General features: G+C 43.7%; 1 long non-coding RNA gene across 1 annotated transcript; it reads right to left on the bottom strand.

Annotated features, from left to right (window-relative positions):
- Nucleotides 1-841: 841 nt before the first annotated feature.
- LOC134354314 (uncharacterized) lies at nt 842-14,292 on the bottom strand. The gene is made up of 3 exons (XR_010019769.1): nt 14,194-14,292; nt 4,614-4,794; nt 842-1,247 (listed from the first exon to the last, which is right to left on the bottom strand). It is a non-coding gene; the product is annotated as an uncharacterized LOC134354314 (long non-coding RNA).
- Nucleotides 14,293-15,008: the final 716 nt, after the last annotated feature.

The following is a 15,008-nucleotide window of genomic DNA, read 5'->3' as shown; positions in this document are numbered from 1 at the left end:
ACTCAAAACCTCATGGCAGAGGGGAAAAAGCTGATCTTAAAACATTTGAGTGTGAGTCTTCAGACTCCTGTACCTCCTCCTTGATGCTAAGAGAGTATGTCCCAGGCGGTGAGAGTCCTTAACGATGGATACTGCCCTCTTGAGGCATTGTCTTTTGAAGATGTCCTCGATGGCGGGGAGTCTCCAGTGACCCAGTTTCCATCCTCCTCTCAGATACTTCCATATTCTCCACAATTGCTTGGGTTTTCCCCCAGGTGCTCCAGTTAGCTCTTGCATTGTGGAGATGTGCAGATCAGCAGGCTAACTGCCCTCTGTGCATTGCTCCTTGTGTCCGAAGGGGGAGTTGATGGGCATTTGAGAGAGGATAGGTTACAGAGAGATAAACAGAGGAATGGGACTGATAGGATCTCTCTGAGAGCTAGCAAAGGGCTGAGTGTCCTCCCTCTATGTTGTCAAGAAAGGAGAAAATGCAAGGTGAATGACCCCAGTAAATGGTCGAACTCCCTCTGGAACATTTTGAATTTTAACTGCCCGATTACTTGGAGCCACTGTACTTTCAATAATCATAACAATAAAAAATACATTTCCAAGAAATTTTATGCTTGCAGTTGGGCAGAACGTCATTAAGCTGTAATTCGAGGCTCCTACTGCAAATCATGTTATTGACTGTTTCCAAAAAACTGCCACAGGCAGTTAGCTTCTGAAGCGCCTCATTGAGTTCTGTGGCAGATGATTCTGGAAGCGCTGGAGCTGAGGGGTGAGCACTGCCTGCTTCAAACAGGGTCAGCTCCTGCAAACTCAAAGCAAGAGTGGTGGCTCCTGGCATAGGTTCAGTGAGACACCCACAGGGCAAGCAAGAACACCGAGGGCATTCTCTTTCCCGGTCACCATACCCCAAGCATGAGCCTTGAAACTGAACTGGAAAGCCTGCAGTGTAGTAGGGTAGACAGCCAGCCATTCTGTGAGCGGCTGAGCCCTATGTCAGGGTCAATCACGGCCTTCCAGCCCTGTGACACACTGAACACCATCCAGTGATTTAGTCAGCACGTAATGAATCATCCTTGTTGCTGCAACATCTATATTGTACCGAAGGGCTAAAGTAACCAATGCTTCACACAAAACAAAGTAGGCCACTCATAAGTTTGGTGCTTAAGGCCAAGCGTTCGTCTATAAGGAGAGCTGTGGGGACCATACTATTCCTTGCCTCAGGTGCCCGACTGCAGCAACTTCCAGCTTTCCCTTGATGTCTGCAAAACAAAAGAGCTGGTCATGACTTCGGCATTTGCTCCTGTCTTCATCAACAGTGCCGAAGGACAGAGGGTCAAGAGCTTCAATTTCCTAGAAGAGAGCATCACCAATAGCCTGTCTTGACCTAACCATGTCATCCCATAGTTAAGAAAGCTCAACAATTTTCTCAGGAGGCTAAAGAAATTTGGCATGTCACCGACATCCCTACCAGTTTTTATTAATGCACCATAGAAAACATTCTATGTGGATGCATCGCAGTTCATTACGGTAACTCCTCTGCCCAAGACCACAAGAAACCGCTGAGAGTTGTGGATACAGCTCAGTGCATCACGGAAACAAGACACCCTCCTTGGACTGTGTCTGTACTTCTCACTGCCTCAGTAAAGCAGCTAGGATAATCAAATACCTACTCACCCTGAACATTCTCTTTCCTTCCCTTTCTCATAAGGCAGAAAATACAAAATCCTGAAAGCACATACTACTAGGCTCAAGTTCAGCTGCTATTCCAGTTATAACACTATTGAATGGTTCCCTACTAAAAAAAGATGGCCTTTTGACCTTACAATCTGAGTCATATGATTTTGCACCTTATTGTCCACCTACACTGCACATTCTCTGTACCTGTTGCACTTTACTGTGAATTCTGTTATTGTTTTCCCTTGTACTACTTCAGTGCACTATGCAATGATTTGATCTGTATGAATAGAATGTGAGACAAGCTTTTCAGTGTATCATGGTACATGTGACAATAATAAGCCAATTCCAATTCCACTCCTAGTTCCCAACACCATTCAAAGGCAAGGTTACCCTGATTCCACCTCACTACTGAATAGGTAAGGTTCACACTTCAGGAGTAACTTTGTAAGCAGCTTCTGTTCTCTGTAAGTTTAGTGCCCATGATGCCATTACAAATCTTCTATGTAAGAATCTATTACCTATGTTCCTGTTGGTGATGACCTATAGAGAGGTGTTTGTGTTTGTGTTTTTGAGCAAACAAGAATTTAGAGTCATAGAGGCACAAAAACAGGCCCTTCGGCCCACCGAGTTGATACAGATCTTCAATCAATCACCAGTAGTTTGTATGGTCTCTCCATGACCACATAGGTTTCCTCAGGGTAATCTGGTTTCCTCCCACAGTCCAAAGTCATACCAGTTCGTGGGTTAATTGCTCAATGTAAATTGTCCCACAAAACACATTGATGAAGGTAGAGCAGTGGATGTAGTGTATATGGATTTCCCATGCAAAGCTCACTCAGAAAGTAAGGAGGCATGGGATCCAAGGAGACTTTGCTTTGTGGATCCAGAATTGGCTTGCCCACAGAAGGCAAAGGGTGGTTGTAGATGGTTTGTATTCTGTATGGAGGACGGTGACCAGTGGTGTTCCGCAGGGATCTGTTCTGAGACCCCTCCTCTTTGTGATTTTTATAAGTAGCCTGGGTGAAGAGGTAGAAGGGTGTGAATTCTCACTTTAATATTAAATGTTATTTATTCTCCTTCTAACATGGTATCGGAATGTGTGGTATCCCCAGATGCTGAGAAAGCTTTCAACAGAGTTGAATGGAATTATTTATTTAAAACTTTAGAAAAATTTAATTTTGGACCTGTTTTCATTCAGTGGATTGAATTACTTTATTTAGTCCCTTCTGCTAGGGTTGTCACTAATTTTCATAACTCCAAACCATTTAAGCTTCAGTGTGGCACTAGACAAGGTTCTCCATTGAGTCCTTTGCTTTTTGATCTGGCCTTAGAACTCTTAGCCATTGCTTTTCAAGAATCTAATGATATCACCAGTATTTTAAGGAGAGACACTATTCAGAAAGTCTCGTTGTATGCTGATGATTTGCTGTTATTTATTTCGAATGTTGAGACTTCATTACCCCATGTGTTTTCTTTACTCTTCTGTTTCAGCCAGTTTTCAGGTTATAAATTAAACCTACATAAAAGTGAACTTTTCCCTTTGAACAATTTGATACCAATAAATTCTAACCTTCCTTTTAAAATTGTAAGAAAGCAATTTACTTATTTAGCTATAACAATTACTAAAAATTATAAGTGCCTATTTAAAGAAAATTTTCTTACTCTATTGAATCAAGTAAGCTGTGTACATACATCTATTGATGCTTCTGGACACATCTTCAGTGATGTTCCTGGAATCATCGGGTGTTTCGGGTCTTTCAACATCATACAACCTCCTCCTGGTGACCCAGCCAGGGCTGATCAGACCCCAGTTTGTGTCCAGATGGCTAGCTACTTATGACTCCATGGCTCCCCTCTTTCGAGCCACAGCCATCTTGAGGCCCTCTCTGCTGCATCAGTGGTACTGCAGATGGCTCTCCTCTTCCCCTCTCCCTCGATGCCCAAAATGCTGAAGGCTCTAGCTAAGGAATGGGCTACGAATCCCCTATAACCAGCCTCCACTGGGAGACACCTCGCTCTCCATCCAGCCTGCTGACAGTTGCTGACCGGTCCTGCGTACTTGGAGAGCTTCCTTTCAAAGGCCTCTTCCAAGCTATCTTCCCATGGGACTGTCAGCTCCAGCAGCACCACTTGCTTAGTAGACTCAGACACTCGGACAATGTCTGGTCGCAGGGTGGTGGCTGCAATATGCTTGGGGAACTTCAGCTGCCGTTCGAGGTCCACCAACAGCTGCCAGTCCCTTGCAGAGGTCAGAATGCCTGCAGATGTTCTTTTGGCAGGTATTGGCTGCTCCCCAGCTCTGACAAAGGCAATGGTCTGCTTGGAGGGTTGGGATCGCTTCGCCCACTCAACTCCTGCACTGACGGCTTCAGCGATGGTCTTCAGGACCTGATCATGCCTCCACCTGTACCGTCCCTCACCAAGTGCCCTTGCACAGCCACTGAGGATGTGCTCCAGGGTTCCTCGCTTGGAGCACAGTGGGCACGCAGATGACTCTGCCTTGCCCCATGTGTGCAGGTTGATAGCTTTGGAAGCACATTGTACACTGCCTGGATGAGAAATTGGATGCGGTGTGGTTCGGCTTTCCAAAGAGCAGCCCAGGTCACTTTCCCCTCAACCGCATTCTCCCATCTTGTCCAAGCTCCCCGTTGCTTCATTCCCACCGCCTTGCAGGCTCTCATCTCCTCCACTACTGCTCTCACCTCCTCCTGAACTAGACGACGCCTTTCCTTCCCTCTGGTGTCCATTTGGGGAGTTGGAAAGGACCCTAGCCCAGCTCGGCCTTGTGTGACCCCTCCCACCAGCCTCCTGTGACGCAGCCTCACCTCTGCCTCCTAAACAGATTCCTCTGCCCTCCACTTCCTGCCAGTACTTACTTGGATCCCTGCTCTAGCCACCTTCGGGTCACTTGAGTCCCTATACTGTAGCACTTCTCTGGCTCTTGTTACCTTGAATTCTTCCTCCAAGGATTTGAAGGGCAGTTGCAGTTTGTTGTGGTGTCCATAGAGTGCGATGCTGCTCAGGCTCTTTGGCAGCCCCAGCCATCTCCTGAGGTGGTTGCTAACACTCCTCTCTAAGGTTTCGACTGTCGAGATCGGAACTGCATAGGCGAGGAGGGGCCACAGGATTCTGTTGGAGGAAAGGATATTACAGGTTTCCCCTGCCATCCTATGAAACGGTTCATAAGCCGAAATGTCGTAAAGCGAAGAAGCAATTACCATTAATTTATATGGGAAAATTTTGTGAGCGTCCACAGACCCAAAAATAACCTACCAAGTCATGCCAAATAACACATAAAACCTAAAATAACAGTAACATATAGTAAAAGCATGAATGATATGATGAATACACAGCCTATATAAAGTAGAAATACTTTTTCACAATCATTACTGAACTGTTCTCCGTAGTGAAAACCTCACGCAAGCGCCGTCGGCAGAAAATCTCACGCAAGCGCTGTTGGCAAAAACACGGCGCAAGCGCTCTCCAGTAACCTTTAAGCTATGAAGCTACCAAATCATACCAAATAACACGTAAAAATACACAGCCTATATAAAGTGGAAATAATGTATGTGCAGTGTAGTACCACTTACTGGAATCGGGACAGCGCCAAGCACACTGATGATGGTGTGTTAGACTGGGTCGTCAGAGTTTGGGTGGTGCAGTGGCCCCCACCCTCTGGGCCGCCGAGCGATACATTGCCGCGAAGCACACAGGGGTCCAACGGTAGCCGGGAGGCACACAGCACATCTTTAAGAAAAAAGCCAAAATAAACATGCTAATTAATTAGGTGCCGCCTGACCCGTAATTGTCGACCCAGATCAGTGCCGATTGCCAATAGCATCATCTCTGATCTGGGCCGACATTACGTGTGGGGCGGCACCTAATTAATTAGTATGTTTATTTCGGCCTTTTTCTTAAAGATGTGCTGTGTGCCTCCCCGCTACTGCTGCATTCTCCGCGAATCGGTACAGTATCTGTCCGCGGCCTGGGTGTTGGGGTGGTGGGACACTGGGGTGTCATCTTGTCATCAATCAGGGCAGGCAGCTCATCTTCTATGACTGCCCGCCTCTATGTTGAAGGTCGAGGTTCGTCGTCTGCTGTGGCTTGCTTGACTGCTGAGCCTCGTGCATTTTTCTATCATACAGTTCTTTGTAAGGACTCAAAGAATCTTGCAAATATCCCCTAAACCTATGTACCCTTTCAAAATTAAAGTCGTACTTTGTCATTACTCATTCGGTTTCGATTGATATCTTTTCCTCTTCCAATTGCATCAGCTCTTCATCTATCAGATCTTGGTCATGGGATGCCAAAACCTCTTCAACATCATCTTTGTCAGCTTCCACAAGCCAAACTCACTTTGTCCTTGCTTCGTTCACCACGATCGAAACGCTTAATTATGTCTAGTTTTACGCTAAGTGTAACACCCTTACGAGCTCTTTCAGGCTTTTCTGACACCATAGAATTCATCTTGCAAATGACTGCCCACAGGCTCGTGTTAAAGCAATGCGGGCGAGAATGCCGTTCCGAATCCAGGGAGAGCGGCTGCTCAGGGCGTGCACTGCTTTTTATCGCGCGCTGAATTTTTTTCATAACAGTGAAAACACCTTCTGAAAGCGAAAACAGGGTACTAATGTAGATCTTTCGTAACAGTGAGGTTTCGTAAAGCGAACGTTCGAAAAGCGGGGGACACCTGTATTTTGGAGCCATTTTATGTCTCTTATGGCCAGAAGGACATTTTTACTTAAATGGAAAAAGGTGGCCCCTCCTATTCACGCCCAATGGTTACGTGATGTGATATCATGTTTAAATTTAGAAAAGATTCGATGTTCAATCTTTGAATGTAATCAAGACTTTCAAACACTGTGGGGATGTTTTCTGAATTATTTTAAAAACCTTTGATTTGCTGTTAAAGCACAGATGATGATCAATAATCTTTTTTCTTTTTTTTATACTAATCAGCTTCGGTCTTGGTAGTGGGTTAGATTTTTTTATATAATAAAATTATTATTTTTCAATGTTACGAACTAATTGACTTGTACGAATATAGGGTAAGGAGTCTTTATACGTCTTTATATGTCTTTAAAAATATTGAAAGAGAAGGGTGTGTTAGTAAGTTGGCTGATGACACAAAGGTTGGGGGTGTTGTGGATAGTCTGGAGGGTTGTCAGAGGATACAGCATGACATCGAACGGATGCAGATGACAGAGTATAGTGTTAATGGTAAGACTCTTGGCAGCATGGAGGATCAGATAGATCTTGGGGTCCATGTCCATAGGACACTCAAAGCTGCTGCACAGGTTGACAGTATTAGTTAGACCCCACTTGGAGTATTGTGTTCAGTTCTGGTCACCTCACTACAGGAAGGATGTGGATACTATAGAGAGAGTGCAGAGGAGACTTACAAGGATGTTGCCTGGTTTGGAGAGTATGCCTTATGAGAATAGGCTGAGTGAACTTGACCTTTTCTCCTTGGAGCGACAGAGGATGAGAGGTGACCTGATAGAGTTGTATAAGATGATGAGAGGCAATGATCGTGTAGATAGCCAGAGGCTTTATCCCAGGGCTAAAATGGCTAACATGAGGAGGCATAGTTTTAAGGTACCTGGGAGTAGATACAGAGGAGATGTCAGGGGTAAGTTTTTTATGCAGAGAGTGGTGAGTGCGTGGAATGTTCTGCTGGTGACGGCGGTGGAGGTGGATACAATAGGGTCTTTTAAGAGACTGTTAGGTAGGTACATGGAGCTTAGAAAAATAGAGGGCTATGCGGTAAGGTAATTTTAGGCAGTTTCTAGAGTAAGTTACATGGTCGGCACATCATTGTGGGCCGAATGGCCTGTAATATGCTGTAGATTTCTATGTTCTATGTTCTAGGGTTAATTTGGGAGTTAGACCATAAGACCATAAGACATAGGAGCACGATTAGGCCATTTAGCTTCGCCATTCCATCATGACTAATCCCAGATTCCACTCAACCCCATACACCTGCCTTCTAGCCATATCCTTTGATGCCCTGACCAATCAGTAAACTATCAACTTCTGCCTTAAATATACCCACGGACTTGGCCTCCACCGCAGTCTGTGGCAGAGCATTCCACAGATTCACTACTCTCTGGCTAAAAATATTCCTCCTTACTTCTGTTTCCCCTCAATTATGAGGCTGTGCCCTCTAGTTCTGGATACCCCCACCATAGAAAACACCCTCTCCACATTCACCTTATCTAGTCCTTTCAACTTTCGGTAGGTTTCAATGAAATCCCCATGCAGTCTTCTAAATTCCAGTGAGTACAGGCTCAAAACTGTCAAACACTCCTCATATGTTAACCCCTTCATTTCAGAAATCATCTTCGTGAACCTCCTCTGGACTCTCTCCAATGACAGCACATCCTTTCTGAGATATGGATCCCAAAACTGTTAACAATACTCCAAGTGTGGCCTGACTAGTGTCTTATAAAGGTTCAGCCTCATCTCCTTGTTTTTGTATTCTATCCCCCTTGAAATAAATGCCAACGTTGCATTTGCCTTCTTTACCACAGACTCAACCTGTAAATTAACCTTCTGAGAGTCTTGCACAAGGACTCCTAAGTCCCTCTGCACCTCTGATGTTTGAACCTTCTCCTCATTTAGGTAATAGTCTGCACTATTGTAACTTTTACCAAAATGCATTATCATACATTTCCCAACACTGTATTCCATCTGCCACTTTTTTTGCCCATTCTTCCAATTTGTCTAAGTCCTGCTGCAATCACATTGCTTCCTCAGCACTACCAACCCTCCACCTACCTTTATATCATCTGCAAACTTTGCTACAAAGCCATCAATTCCATTATCCAAATCATTGACAAACAATGTGAAAATTAGCGGTCCCAATAATGACCCCTGAAGAACACCACTCATCACCGGCAGCCAACCAGAAAAGGCCCCCTTTATTCCCACTCGCTGCTTCCTGCCTGTCAGCCATTCCTCTATCTACGGCTGTACCTTTCCTGTAACGCAGCAGGATTTTATCTTGTCAAGCAGCCTCATGTGTGCACCTCGTCAAATGCCTTCTGAAAATCCATTGAATGATATCCACTGTCTCTCCTTTGTCCACTCTGCTTGTTACTTCCTCAAAGAATTCTAACAGATTTGTCAGGTAAGATTTCCCTTTACAGAAATGTTGACTTTTTTTTTATCATTAGTAGCCTGAAACCTCATCCTTAATAAAAGACTCCAACACATTCCCAATCACTGAGGTTAGGCTAATTGGCCTATCATTTCCTTTCTTTTGCCTTCCTCCCTTCTTAAAGAGTGGAGTGTATATTTGCAATCTTCCAGTCCTCTGGGACCATGCCAGAGTCAAGTGATTTTTGAAAGATCATGACCAATGAATCCATTATCTCTTCAGCAACCTCTCTCAGAACTCTGGGATGTAGTCCATCTGGTCCAGCTGACTTATCCACCCGAAGACCTTCGGCTTTGCCCAGCACTTTTTCCTTTGTAATAGCAATGGTACTCACTCTTGCTCCCTGACGCTCACTGACCTCTGGCACACTGCTAGTGTCTTCCACAGTGTAGACAGATGCAAAGTACTTAAGTTCGTCTGCTATTTCTTTGTCCCCCACTACTACCTCACCAGCATCATTTTCGAGTGGTCCAATATCAACTCTCACCTCCCTTTTACTCTTAATGTAACTGAAAAAAAAACTTTTGGTATCCTGCTCTATATTATTGGCTGGTTTGCCCTCATACAGTATTTCATCTTTTCCCTTCTCATAGTTTTTTTAGTTGTCTTTTCTTGGATTTTAAAAGCTTCCCAATTATCCAACTTCCCACTCATTTTTGCTACCTTATATGCCCTTTACTTGGCTTTTATGCAGTCCTTAACTTCCCTTGTCAGCCATGGTTGCCTACCCCTGCCATTTGAGAACTTCTTCTCTTCTTTACTGTTATCCCTGCTAGTATCTTTCTCCCAGCCACCTGGGCAAGCTCCTCTCTCATGCCTCTGTAATTCCCTTTATTCCATTGTGATACTGATGCATGTGACTTATGCTTCTCCCTCTCAAGATGCAGTATGAATTCAATCATATTTTGATCACTGCCTCCTAAGAGTTCCTTTATGTTAAGCTCCCTAATAAGATCTGGGTTATTACACAATGCCCAATCTAAGATAGCCTTTCCCTGAGTGAGCTCAAGCACAAGCTGCTCTAAAAAGCCATTTCATAGGCATTAAACAAATTCCCTCTCTTGCAATCTGACACCAACCTGATTTTCTCAATGCCCCTGCATATTGAAGTCCCTCATTACAATTGTGTCATTACCCTTATTACATGCTTTTTCCAACTCTCTTTACAATCTCAACCCTATATCTTGGCTACCATTTGGAGGCATATATTTGATTCCCATAATGGTTTTTTCAACTTTGCAGTTTCTTAGCTCTGCCCATAAAGATTCAACATTCTCTGACCCTATGTCACCTCTTTAAAGATGTAATTCCATTTCTTACCACAGAACCACACCACCTGTCCTTTTGATACAAGGTATATCCTTTGATGTCCTTTGATGTTCAGCTCCTAACTATGGCCTTCTTTCAGCCATGACTCAGTGATGCCCACAACGTCATACCAACCAATCTCTAATTGCACCATGAGTTTGTCCACCTTATTCCGAATGCTACACACATTTAAATACAGCCCCTTCAGTACTGCATTCTTTGCCCTTTTGAATTTTGCCTCTGAGGTACAATCTAACTCTTTACTCTGTGTGCATTTGTTCCCAATCATTGGCTTGTCCTTCCTTACATTCATGTTACATCCATCATCTACTTGTGAACCTGCTGGCTCATCCTCAGCTCTATCATCCTGGTTCCCATCCCCTTGCCATATTCATTTAAACCACTCCCAACAGCTCTAGTAAACCTGTCTGCAAGAATATTGGCCCTGCTCGGATTCAAGTGCAACCTGTCCCTTTTGTATAGGTCTGACTTGCCCCAGAAAAAGTCCCAATTATCCAGAAACCTGAATCCTTGGTCCCTGCTTCAAGTCTTCAGTCACACATTTATCTTCTACCTCATTCTATTCCTATCCTCACCGCTGCGTACACAGGCAGCAATCCTGAGATTACTACCTTTGAGCTCCTGCTTCTCAGCTTCCTGCCTAACTCCTTGTATTCTTTTTTCTGGACCTCCTCCTTTTTTCTTCCTCTGTTGTTTGTACCAATATGTACCAGGTTGCTGGGTGGCTGGCTCAAAGGTCCAGAAGGACCTATTCCATGCTGTATCTTAATCAATCAACCAATCAATCAATCAGTAATGCATTAATCCCACTTCATTTTCCCAATATTTCCATTAATTCCTCCTCCCCAAATTCCACCTCTCAACTGTACACTCGGGGCAATTTACAGAGGCCATTTAACCTAGCAACTCATCAATCTCTGAGATGTGGGAGGAATCTGGAAAGCTATGGGAATGGCAAACTCCACACAGACAGCACCAACAGTCAGGATTGAGCCCAGACCTCTGGAACCATGCAGCCAAGGCTTGTCTGGGCACACTGGTATGCCACACAATTTCCAGTGATTAATCTTTCTTGAGCTTCACCACCCCTGCCTTTGCAGATTTACGATCTCCTGCATAGCTGGGTTCGTTAAATCTCTTTGTCTTGTTCGGCGCACTGGAGCGCTACACTGTTCCTAATAACCCTCACCCTGCAGAATAATTAGAGCTTCAAACAGTAACACAGGGAATCAATATTATCCAGCTGAGTGAAGATAAACAATGAGTAGCCAGCAATGAATGGAAAAGCAGTGCACGTCTCATTTGAAGAGCAGCACCTGTGACGATGCATCCTTATCGCCAAACTGCACTGAGCTGTGGACTTCACCCAGCCACCAGAAGCTCTTGTTCCACTCTAAAACAAGGCGAGTAAAAATCCAAGTCCTGTTTCCTTTCTCTGTCACTGGCGTATCTTCTGACCATTTAATTTACTTGTCAAGTAATAAACTCTCCAATTGCTGAACCTTCATAAATCTCTCTGCAATTGATCGCCTTGTTTGCTGCTATTTATGACCCCATCCAATCGGTTATCATCAGCAAATTCTGAAATTAATTTTTACTATCCCTTCAAATCTTTATTTATCAGAATCAGAACCAGCAGTGACAATTGGTTACCCATCAGCTCTTTACAAGCTAAGTTTGCTTCTTTTAAAAGCTCTAACCTGACCAGTTACCTTCACACACCCCTTCACATCTCCCCCACCCCCTGTCCTATGTGTTTTGACACACTCTGTCCAGCACAGTATGTAGATGTTTTGCCTTATTCCAAGTGCACCTGATATACTCAATTTCCCTGGCAAATCCCAGTAGAATTGAGAGCCATAGTCTTCCCCTTTACAGGCATTTGATTGCCTTATATCTAGCCACATTTCTCTTCATCTTTTGCCTTTTCCTCATCCTGTATGTTCCAAATTATGTTCCATCAATCTATCACCTTCTTTTCATAAGACTGCCACATATATTTCACTCCAGTCTTTAGGCTCCACTCCCTAAGGCAGCTGTTCCTTCTCCAATGCATCTGATTTCGTGCTTCTCTCCTATAACATTCTCCTGTTTTTTTTTTTGCCATGTTCACTCTTAATTTTTTAGACTGTCCCAGTTGTCAACCCAAGGTTAACAATCTGGAGCCCAATTGTTTCTCTGTCACCATAATGCAATTGTTGCCACTGCCTAATTTCTCTCTTCTTATTGCTTTCCATGAGGCTCTAATAGTTTACTTCTTCCCTCAATAAATTTTCCAATTTAGAAAAAGTGTGATCATGCCTACAATACCCTTGTGTATTCTGAAGAGGACGTGTTCCATCAACGTCCTCTCATTGACATTCATACATTCATTCGTTCCTGTGTTTATATGTACAATATCCTATGACTTCATTTGTTTTTGGATAAGCTTCATGTGTTTTTGAGAAAATTTACCTTAACCGCTTCATGTTTAATGATGAAACGTTAGCCCTTCTATAATGTTCTGGTATGCACTTGACCGTGCCAGCCTCTGGGATTTAGACACTCCGATTCTCTGGAGAAGGAATAGCCGACACAGTCCTTTAAAGATTCAGGCCTGTTCTGCTAATGAGCGGCCATGTTTTGGCGCCAAGATCTGGATACTTAAAGAGCACCCGAACTCAGGTTTGGTGCTCAATTGTCAGCTCAACTTTGGTTCACTCTGCGATTGTGCTTAGGATTTCTGTCTCATTTGGCTTCATGTCTAGTCTCATCAGGTTCTCATCCATCATCTAGTCAAGAACCCTGTCCTCACCTCAGTCTTGAAATCATGCCTCGATTTTAGTCTCGGATACTCCAGAACTTGGGTCCTTACCATTCTCGCCTAGGCTTCTCATCACATATAACAAATTACCAGACCTCTATTCCCTCTCCTTTACTCCTTGTTCCTAAACTTCCATACTGCAGATGTACACCTGTACTGGTTCAAAGAAACTGCTTTGGACCATTGGCACTTCTAGATTGCACAGGGTGTAGAAGATGTTTACTAGGATGCGGTCTGGATTAGTCAGCAAGTTCTATAAAGAGAGTTGGACAAAATTGGTGGTTTTCTCTAGAGCAGTGGAGGCTAGGGGAGACCTGACAGAAGTTCATAACATTATGAGAGGCAGAGATAGAGCAGACAGCTGGGACCTTTCTCCCATGGTCACAATGTCTAAAACTAGAGGCCATGCTTTTAAGATGAGATGGGGTAAGTTCAAAGGAGATGTATAGAGCTGATCTTTTACACAGAAAATGGTGAGTGTCTGGGGTGATGGTGGAGGCAGATATGATCAAGGTGCTTAAGGGCTTTTAGACAGGGACATGAATCTGCAGGGAATGGAGGAATATGGACCACGTGCAGGCAGAAGAGTTTAGGTTTTGTTAGCTTAATTAGTTAATCACAACATTGTTGGCCAAAGGCTTTGTTCCTGTGTCGTTGTGCCCTGCAGAAGGGTCTGACCTGCTGGGCTCCTCCAGTGTTTTGTTTGTATTGTTTTGGATTTCCAACATCTGCAGATTTTCTTCCTGTTGATATAAAAAGACTTTCCTTTTGTCTTTTTGGAATCGTCGTCTGTCTTAATTGCTAGAAACCCACAGCCTAGAGGAGGCCATTTGGCCCATCATTTGTGCACCAGTAAGAACAGCCAGCCAACTTAACCCACTAAATCTGCAGGTCATAATTAAGAGTAAAGTAGTTCAAAGTTCAAAGTAAATCTTATTATCAGAGTACATACATGTCACCACATACATTCCTGAGATTAATTTTCTTGTGAGCGCACTCAGCAAATCTATAGAACTGTAACTATAACAGGATCAATGAAAGACCAAGTAGAGCATAGAAGGGAACAAACTGTGCAAATGCAAGTGTAAATAAATAGCAATAAATATCGAGAACATGAAGCAACAAGATAAGGAATCCTTAAAGTGAGATTATTTGGTTGTGTGAACATCTCAACAGATGAGTGTAGTTATTCCTTTTGTTCAAGAGCCTGATGGTTGAGGGGTAGTAACTGTACCTGAACCTGGTGGTGCGAGTCCTGAAGCTCTTGTACCTTCTACCTGATGGCAGCAGTGAGAAAAGAGCATGGCCTGGGTGGTGGGGAACCTGTTTAAATTCAAGTTCTGTTTAAATGTAATGAGGGTTTCTATCTCTACCAGATAGTGCGCTCCAGACTCGGAATTCTTCTGGCCTTGCACAATAATTGATTGACATCTTGGCTTTCATTACACTTACCATCGAGTGTAGCTTGTGTGCCTAAATTAGGAAACTCACTGAGACAGACTGAGCCAGGTGACATGACTGAATTGAAATGTCACCAGCAGGCTTGACTTCAGTGCCATATCCCTGACAGCGATTAGCAGGCTGTTTTACTTGCTCCTGATTTTTATATCCATTGACTTCATTCGGAGGGATGTAAACTGGTTTGCCAGCAGATTACCGCCCTTTTTTACATGATAGTCCAGAATCAAAATCTTCCTCAGTCTCTCTGGAATCCGGGTTTTGAGCGTGTTTTTCAGACAAGAGGATAAAGTTAATCCCAGCTTAGTGGTTGCTAGTGAGATGACCCTTCCAGTCTTTAGAGCTCAAATGTGCAAAACAAAATTGATAAAAAGGAAGAGAAAGAGCTGAAATCAATAGAATAAATCGAAAAGAGAGGAAACTTATTTTCAAATGATCTAAGTCATGAAAACACCCGGCTGGCAAAGTGACATCTGTAAGAAGAAAAGATGTGTTATATTTAGTTGAGGTGTAAGCTATGAAAACGTTCTGTTTCACCGGACATGGGTAGAGCACTTCCACAGAGAGGTTATCCTTTGGATTCAATAATGT

The sequence above is a fragment of the Mobula hypostoma genome, chromosome 11 (genome assembly GCF_963921235.1).
Source record: "Mobula hypostoma chromosome 11, sMobHyp1.1, whole genome shotgun sequence".
Taxonomy (NCBI): domain Eukaryota; kingdom Metazoa; phylum Chordata; class Chondrichthyes; order Myliobatiformes; family Myliobatidae; genus Mobula; species Mobula hypostoma.
Note: the sequence above shows the minus strand (reverse complement) of the source record. Positions and strands in the feature narration are given on the sequence as shown.